The sequence below is a fragment of the Chiloscyllium plagiosum genome, unplaced genomic scaffold, assembly GCF_037043375.1.
Source record: "Chiloscyllium plagiosum isolate Xiang-an unplaced genomic scaffold, Cpla_swu_hap1 HiC_scaffold_4, whole genome shotgun sequence".
Classification (NCBI taxonomy): domain Eukaryota; kingdom Metazoa; phylum Chordata; class Chondrichthyes; order Orectolobiformes; family Hemiscylliidae; genus Chiloscyllium; species Chiloscyllium plagiosum.
Genome location: NW_028270142.1, coordinates 57,658,642 through 57,668,699, shown reverse-complemented (window position 1 = coordinate 57,668,699; position 10,058 = coordinate 57,658,642).

The following is a 10,058-nucleotide window of genomic DNA, read 5'->3' as shown; positions in this document are numbered from 1 at the left end:
ACCTGTTAATTGCTTAACTTAGTCCAGTTGGAATCTAAATTATTTTCTTTGTTTTACAATTGTGCATATTCCCCATATATACACGCTGAAAATTGTAGTACAATGAAATACTAATATGGCTTATTCTTGTACATTAGAATTAATTTATTATCACATGTACTCACATAAGTACATTGAAAAGTTTACCAGTCACCACTTACAGTGCCATCTAAGGTACTAGGTACAGAACCTAAGCACAAACTCGTAGGGTAAAAAATTAGAAAAATAAAAAGTCCAGCAATAAATTGGAGAAATAAGAGTTCAGAAACAGCACTTTCATGTTGGACATTAGTAGAGCTTTTCAGACACCAAAAAGGGTCAATTTAGAATTGAAGTAGAAGTTCATAATTTTACTGTGAACAAGTTTCTGAGGTTTCTTGAATCAAGGGGAAAGATTTCAGTTTGAGCCTTAAAAAGGGACACTGCAGCCCCAAAAACCAGCACATTTTCCCGAATGTTAAACTCCAGCTAGTTAACTGATTGTTGATGTCAATAGAAACAAATACTTTCATGGTATGAATCCTGCATGTGATTAACATGGGCAAGAGCACAGAATCCAAACCCTACTCTGTGTGAATTTACTGGTGTGATCAAAGGTTGGATCAATGAGAGAATCACTTCCTCCACACAACAGATGAATAGCATCTCTCCAGTGTGAACTCACAACATCCTTTTCTGAACCCTCTCCAGTTTCATAAGAGAGACCAGAACTGCGCATAGTTTTCTAGAATAGGCATCACCAATGTCCTGTACAACCTCAACATGACACCTCAATTCCTAAACACCCATACATACAAAACAATATGGGTGTAACACTCATTTACACTCATCAAAAATTCTCAGCTGTTAAAAACAAGTTTGAGTTATATTTGGCTAAGATTAATATTAAGACTATTAATATTAATAGTCCATGTATGACTTATATAGAACTGCAATTGCCCATTTTTTGAGCCAAAAGGAACAGTATCCCAGACTCATAATCTCAATTTGAACAAGGGTGCATCCTTTTTATAAAGTCATGACTAATTGTTAAAAAAAAAGAAACTTGTTTGAATGTTAGGGTGATATGCCTTTTAAAATGTACAAGTTGTAGCATGATGCATCCTGGCTTGGAAAGGATGGATGCTAAGAAATTGTTTCCATTAGGCGGGGAGACTAGGATCTGTGGGCACAGCCTTAAAATTAGAGGGGGTCAATTCAGAACAGAAATGCGGAGACATTTCTTCAGCCAGAGAGTGGTGGGCCTGTGGAATTCATTGCCGTGGAGGCCAGGACGCTAAATGTCTTCAAGGCAGAGATTGATAAATTCTTGATGTCACAAGGAATTAAGGGCTACGGGGAGAATGCGGATAAGTGGAGTTGAAATGCCCATCAGCCATGATTAAATGGTGGAGTGGACCCGATGGGCCGAATGGCTTTACTTCCACTCCTATGTCTTATGGTCTTATGTATATTCTGAAGATGTAACTAGTAGGGTAGAGAAAGGGAATCAGTAAGTAATTTATTTTGATATCCTAAAGGCATTTACGTTGCTATTCTAAACCTTACTGCAGAAGAGAAGAGTTTGTGGTTTTGAAGTGTAGTTTTTAGTTATAAGCTGTCATATTAAAAAGGTTATTTTGTCCTTGATTCTTTTGAAGAGAAGTTATAAAGGCAGAGGTATCAAAATGGCTACAAGAGACTGCCAAAGTCAACAATAAGACAAGGCCTTTAGGTTTCCTTTAAAAACAGTTGTGTAATGGAAGGGGAGAGGCCAGTTCTCCTGGTTCAGGTTTGCTAGTGATTCTTAGGTGAAGCAGTCACAATATATTTGAGTCCAGAAGGGTTGCAAGCTTCAGTAAATGATTCCTAACTGACTTTCTCTAAAATCTCTCTGGATGTTGTTCCGTCCTGCCTGTAAGAATCTGTGTTTGAATTTACCTTTTTCTCAAGGGGTGTGTTTAAGGAATGTTACTATATTGGAACAGTTCATTTTTTAAGTTACTGTTTCGAGTATTCAGTTAAGTTTTCCAATAGTTAAGTTGTTCTAAATTCTGCTTTCTTTTGTTCATGTTTTATCTGTAGTGTTTAAATAAACTGTTATGCTTAAAGTGAATGGTTTGACCAGTTGCATCATACCTGGAACACCACCTTTAAAATAAGAGACAGTTATGGTCTAGGCTACTTTCTTAAAGTATTTTGAAGGGGTCTGGCCTGGTCCATAACAGGCGACATGGGCAAATTGAGCTGAAGGGCCATGTTGTAGATCTCTATTTGCATGGATAGAGGAATTGGCTAATGAACAGGAGACAATAATTTTTGAGTTAGCTAATCGAGTGTAACAAGATCAGGACCCAGGCTTGAATCCCGCCACGGCAGGTGGTTGAATTTGAATTCAGTAAAAGATCTGGAATTAAGAATATATTGATGAAAGCAAATCTTAGCAGGACTTATACATTTAATGGTAGGGTCCTAGGGAGTGTTGCTGAACAAAGAGACCTTGGAGTGCAGGTACATAACTCCTTGAAAGTGGAGTCGTATGTAGATAGGATAGTGAAGAAGGCGTTTGGTATATTTTCCTTTATTGGTCAGAGTATTGAGTACAGGAGTTGGGAGGTCATGTTGCAGCTGTACAGGACATTGGTTAGGCCACTCTTGGAATATTGTGTGCAATTCTGGTCTCCTTCCTATCGGAAGGATGTTGTGAAACTTGAAAGTGTTCAGAAAAGATTTACAAGGATGTTGCCAGGGTTGGAGGATTTGAGCTATAGGGAGAGGCTGAATAGGCTGGGGCTTTTTTCCCTGGAGCATGAGAGGCTGAGGGGTGACCTTAAGGAGATTTATAAAATCATGAGGGGCATGGATAGGATAAATAGACAAAGTGTCTTCCTTGGGGTGGAGGAGTCCAGAACTAGAGGTCTAGGGTGAGAGGGGAAAGACTTAAAAGACAACTTTTTCACTCAGAGGGTGTATGGAATGAGGAAGTGGTGGAGTCTAGTACAATAACAACATTTGAAAGGCATCTGGATGGGTATATGAATAGGAAGGATATGGGTCGGGTGCTGACAGGTGGGACTAGATTGGGTTTAGATATCTGGTCGACATGGACAAGTTGGACCGAAGGGTCTGTTTCCATGCTGTACATCTCTATGACTCTATGACCATGAAATCATTGTTGATTTCAGGAAAACCCATCTGCTTCACTAGAGTCCTTCAGGAAAGGAAATCTGCCAACCTCACATGATCTTGCCTACATGTGACTCCAGACCCACAGCAATGTGGATCACTCTCAACTGCCCTCTGAAATGGCCTAACAAGCAATTCAGTTGTACCAATCCCTAGAACGTCTCAAAGAATTGAAAGCAAAGGGATCACCTGGCATCAGCCTAGGCACCAGAAAAGACAAGGGCAGAACCAGCCCTGTCAACCCTGTAAGATTGTCCTTACTAACATCCGGGGACTAGTGCCAAAATTGGGAGAGCTGTCTCACAGGCTAGTCAAGTAACAGCCTGACATAATCATACTCACGGAATCATACCTTACAGACAATGTCCCAGACATCACATCACTATTCCAGGATATGTCCTGTCCCACCAGCAGGACAAACCCGGTAGAGGTGATAGCACAGTGGTATACAGTCGAGAGGGAGTTGCTCTGGGATTCCTCAACATTGACTCTGGACCTCATGAAGTCTCATGGCTTCAAGTTAAAAATGGGCAAGGAAATCTTCTGCTGATTACCATGTACAGTCTTCCATCAGCTGATGAATCGGTACTCCTCCATGTGTAACAACACTTACAGGAAGCACTGAGGGTGGTAAGGGCACGAAATATATTGTGGATGGTGGATGTCTGTGTTCATCATCAAGAGTGGCTCAGCAGCAATACTACTGATTGAGCTGGTCGGGTTCTTAAGGATACAGTTGCTAGACTGGGTCTGCGGCAGATGATGAGAGAACCAACAAAAGGGAAAGACACATTTGACCTCATCCTTTCGAATTTGCCACATTGAGAATAATCTCCATCATGCTGTGTGGCACTATCACTATGCAATTGGGACAGACTTCAAACAGATCTAGTAACTCAAGACTGGGCATCAATGAGGTGCTGTGAGCTATTAATATCAGCAGAATTCTACTTCAGCACAATCTGTAACCTCATGGCCCGACATATCCCCCACTCAACCATTACCATCAAGTCAGGGATCAACCCTAGTTCAATGGAGAGTGCAGGAGGGCAATGCCAGGAGCACCACCAAGCATACCTGAAGATGAGATATTAACCTGGTGAAGCTACCAAACAGGACTACTTGCATGCCAAACAGCACAAGCAGCAAGTGATAGAGCTAAGCAATCCTACAACCAACAGATCAGATCTAAGCTCTGCAGCCCTGCCATATCCAGTCATTATTGGTGGTGGACAATTAAACATCTCACTGGAGGAGGCAGCTCCATCTCAATAATGGAAGAATCTAACACTCAGTGCAAAAGATAAGGCTGAATCTGCTGCAGCCATCCTCAGTCATAGAGTCATAGAGATGCACAGCACAGAAACAGACACTTCGGTCCAACTCATCTATGCCAACCAGAAACCCTAACTTAATCTAATCCTATTTGGCCCATATCCCTCTAAATCCTTCCTATTCATATATTGATCCTTTTAAATGCTGTAATTGTACTAGCCTCCACCATTTTCTCTTGCAGCTCATTCCATACATATGCCACCCTCTGTGTAAAACATGTTCCCTTTCAGTCCCTATTATTTCTTTCCCCTCTCACCCTAAACCTATGCCCTCTAGTTCTGGACTCTCCCATTCCAGGGAAAAGAACTTGTCTATTTACCCAATCCATGCCCCTCATGATTTTATAAAACTCTATAAGATCACCTCTCAGCCTCTGATGATCCAGGGAAAATAGCCCCAGTCTATATAGCCTCTCCCTATAGCTCAAACCCCCAACGATGTCAACATCCTTGTAAATCTTTTCTGAACACTTTCAAGTTTCACAACAGCCTTCCTATAGCAGGGAGAATTAGCATGCAGTATTCCAATCTCCTAAATAATGTCATGTACAACTGCCACATGACCCTCCAACTTCTACACTCAATGCACTGACCAATAAAGGCAAACAGACCAAATGACTTCTTCACTATCTATCTATCTGCAACTCTGAGGTCTCTTTCTTCAACAGCAAAGTCCTCCCAGACTTTACCATTAAGTGTATAAGTCCTGGCCTGATTTGCCTTTCAGAAGTAACCAGTGGATGATCTATCTCCTCCAGTGGTCCTCAGCATCACAGATACCAGTCTTCAGCTAATTTGATTTACTCCACGTGATATCAAGAAATAGTTGGAGGCAATGCATATTTCAAAGGCTACAGGCCCTGACAACATTCTGGCAATAGTGCTGTTGATTTGTGCTGCAGAACTGCCCCTACCCTAGCCATGCCGTTCCAATACAGATACAACATTGGTATCTATCTGACAATGTGGGAAATTGCCCAGGTATGTCTTGTAGATTAAAATAAAAGCAGGACAAATCCAACCCAGTCAATTACCATAAGACATAGGAGCAGAAATTAGGCCATTCAGCCCATCGAGTCTAATTTGACATTAAACCATGGCTGATAAGTTTCTCACAGAGAGTGGTGGGTACATGGAATGAAGTGGTAGTAGAGTCAGATACGTTTGGGACGTTTAAGTGACTCTTGGATAGGCACATGGAAGATAGTACAATGAAGGATATTTAGGTTAGTCTGATGGAAGATGTCATCAACAATGCTATCAAGCAGCACCTGCTCAGCAATAACCTACCCAATGATGCCCATTTCGGGTTCCATCATGGCCACTCAGCTCTTGAACTCACTATAGCCTTGTTTCAAACATGGACAAAAGAGCTGAATTCGAGAGGTGAGAGTGACAGCCCTTGACATCAAGGCTGCATTCAACTGAGTTTGGCATCAAGGAGCCCTAACAAAACTGGAATCAATGGGTATCGGGGGCAAACTCTCTGGTAGTCATCTCAGCTCCAGGACATCTCTGCAGGAGTTCCTCAGGGTAGATTCCTATGTCCAATCATCTTCAACTGTTTCATCAATGATCTTCCCTCCATTATAAAGTCAGAAGTGCAGATGTTCACTGATTGCACAATGTTCAGTACCATCCGTGACTCCTCAGAAACAGTCCATGTTCAAATGCCACAACATCTGGACAATGTCCAGGCTTGGGCTGACAGGTGCCAAGTAACATTCGTGCCACACAAATCCCAAGCTATGACCACCACCAATAACAGACAATCTAACCACCACCCCATGACATTCAACGGTTGTTACCATCACCGAATCCCTCACTATCAGCTTCCTGAGGGGTTATCATTGACCAGAAATTCAACTGGACGCACCACATAAACACAATGGCTACAAGAGCAGGTCAGAGACTAGGAGTACTGCGGTGAGTAACTCACCTCCTGACTCGGATCTATCTCTAACTATCTATAAGATGCACTTCAGGAATTCATCAATGATCCTTAGACGTGACTCGGCAAGATGGTGGCGATTCTGTAGGACTGCTGTGGACAGCTCTGCCTAATAGCCAAGGCATACCAGTGTTTTTTGTCATCCTGGCCAACTTATGTGATGGTATTATTAGTTTAAAACCGTACAGAACACATATTTGTTAATATTTGGGAGTGGGAAGGATGCCAAAGGGAAAAGGATTGAGCAAACAGCAGCAGGGAGGACACTCCCCTGCAGCACCTACCACACCAGAGACTGCAGCAGCAGCAGCCTCTCCTGAGCATGGAGTCCAGCAGGCTGCAGATTGAAAGGACTTATCGGGTTACAGTGCACAGGTCAGGGCCAGTGCTGCGCCCCCACCTGGTCCTAGTGCACTTCCACTTATATAAGGACAAGCAAAAAGTGATAGAAGCTTCTAGATTACTGGGAAATTATCCACAGGCACTGCTGTACAAGGGGTCATAAATCATGTTTTTCCAGGATTTCTCGGCAGCTTTAATTCAAAAGAGGAAATCCTTCAATAAAGATAAAAAGAGGCTGAAGAACCTGGGCATCCAGTACTCCATGAGGTACCCCGCAGTGTTCCATTTCAGCCATGAGGACTCAGTTTATACATTTGACTCAGCGGATACAGCTAAAAATTTTGTAGACACTTTAAAATAGACAGATTGGCCTGAAGAATATGGTTAATGTTTAATTCTCTTTTCCTTCTTTCTCCATGTTTTCCCTTCCTTTTTTGTTATCCCTTTCTTTCTCCCTAATAATTTCTTTTTTTGGAAAGGAGGAGAAAAAACTTGGAATAAGTTGTTGCTTTCTTTTAATAACTGGATTTTCTGATGGGAAATTTTCTGGATGTTCTTTGTTGTCTCTCCCTTTTTTCTTGTTTCTTCTGTTTCTCTGTTAGTCACAAGTAGGGGTGACATGAGGCCAGGGTTGGATGGAGTGCTCATCCTGACTTTGTATTTTTTCTGTTGATTTAAGGATCATCTCCTTGATTTCTTTTCTGGCCTAAGGCTGAGTCACAGTCCAGGTTTGAAGGAGCTGTGAAGGAGGGGAAGGAGGGGATGGGTAGGATGGGCAGGGGAAGAGTCTTCCATTCAAGGTTTTATAGTTGGTTTTCTTTGTAGATTTTAGGTAATAATAGGTGTTTATAGTTATGATAGAGTAGTTTTTGTATGTATAATTCTTTAGCTCTATGAGTCTTTATTTACTTGTGCTCGGTGCTTTGTAAGCAGGGCTCTCCCTCCCAGGGGTTCAAGGGTCTCTGAAAGGGGAAATGGCTAAGTGTCTTATTAAATGGTGCACCTGGAACATCAAGGAAAGTCATTCGCCTGTTAAAAGTAAAAAAAGTGCTTTCTAGCCTTAAGAGGGAAAAGGTTGATTTCGCTTTGTTGCAGGAAACCCATCTTGATGATGGGAACACCTGAATTTACAATAGGGGGGTTATGAGTGGCAGTACTTATCTAGAAAAATCTTCTGTTCACATTATTAGAGCAAGTGAAAGATGAGCAGGGATGATTTGTGATACTTGAAGCCCTGATACATGGGGAGGAATATAGCATTTTAAATGTCTACTGTCCTCCGGCGCATTCACTCAAATTTTTGATTAGTGCTTTCTCTAAGCTGAGTGTTTTTGGAACATAGCACATTATGACGGGGGTGGGGGGGGGGGGGGGGGGGGGGATTTTAATTGTCTTTTGGATCCGACAGTGAATAGGATGTGTTGTGGGCCCCAACTGTTTCTTCACAGGCCAAGCAGGTGGTTGATTTATGCGAGGAGTTGGGGCTTGTGGATATTTGGAGATGTTTTCACCCTACCGGCAGAGACTTCACCTTTTTTTTCAAACCCATATAAATGTCACATGAGGATTAATCTTTTTCTGGCTCCCTCGGCCCTTCTGGATTCGATTATGGGTTTTAAAATTGGGAAAATAACTATCTCTGATCACGCGGCAGTATATTTGGAGGTTAAGGCCAGGAGTGAGGGGCTAGGTTTGCAGCACTGGCATTTGGACCCTTTTCTCCTGAAGGATTCCAAATTTGTGGAATACATTTTGAAGGAGTTTCAGGAATTCTTGACTATCAACTCAGGCACGGCTAGTAGTCCATCTATGTTATAGGAGACCACTAAGGCCTTTGCTAGGGGATTAGCTATTTCCTATTCAGCTAGCCAGAAATGGCAGAAGGAGGAACAGCAGCATTTGCTTGAGACGCGGTTGAAAGTTCTGCACAGGGTTCATCTGGCACCAGACTGTCTGGTGAAGTTTAAAAAAGGGGCATCTTCAGTGTGCCCCAAATGTAAAATAAGTGGAGGTACTCTTACACATCGCTTCTGGACATGCCACAGGCACTGTGTTTATTGGAGCGCTGTGGCAGGACAGATAGGGAGGGTATTGAGGACTGAAGTCAAAGTAGACCCGATATCTCTCCTCTTAGGTCTACCGAATTTACCATCTTTAGATGGGTATGGGAAGAAACGATTTAATATTCTTGCATACTGTGCATGGAAGAATATTCTGATGAGCTGGGTGTCTGAGAACCCACCGGGCTTGCTGGGATGGCAGAAATTAATTATGGAGAACATTCCCTTGGACCTTTTTACGAACATTGTGCACCACACAACAGACCATTTTTATAAGATATGGCAGCCCTACTTGAGTTATTTGGACATAGATTTGTCAGCTATCTTAACTAGGACATTTATTTAACCAGGATGGTTAGGTTTGTCGAGCCCTGGGCCCTAAAGGGGATCACCTGAGTTAATACAGGTATGTATATAATGCTCCTGTTCCTTTGTTTGGGATCTCTGCGCCGAGCGTAGCTATTCTGTATTCTGTTTTTTTTTTTGGTTTTTTTGCTTTTCTTTCTTTTTTGATCTATTAGTTATTTATTGGTGTTGCTTTGCACAGTGTTAGAGTTTGTTTTGTATTATAGGGTAGGTTAGTAATTAGTAGACAGTAGTTGTATTGTAATTTGTGTTTTCTTTTTCTTTTTATTATATTGATATTTGTTATTGATTGTATTTTTCAATAATTTTATGTTTGTAAAGTTAAAAAAATTTGCTAATAAATATACTTACAAAAAAAAAATCCTTAGACAGCACCTTCCAAACCCTCAACCACTTCCATCGAGAAGGACAAGAGCAGCAGATATGTGGGAACACCGCCACCTTCAAATTCCCCTCCAAGCTACTCACCATCTTGACTTGGAAATGTATCACAGTTCCTTAACTGTTTTTGGGTCAAAATCCTGGAACTCCCTCCTTAATGGCATTGTGGGTCAACCCACAGCAGGTGGACTGCAGTGGTTCAAGATGGCAGCTCACCGCCACCTTAAAGCAACAAGGAACAGGCAATGAATGACACCCACATCCCACAAATGAATATTTTTTTTTTGAAATCTGCGTTAAGTACTTGGATTTAGATATCCACTGCATTGTATTAAAACTTGTGAATCATACAAATGTAGTCAAAGTAAATTGAGAGCAGGATACAAACTTGATTAGAAAATACAAAGCTTTGTCATAAAA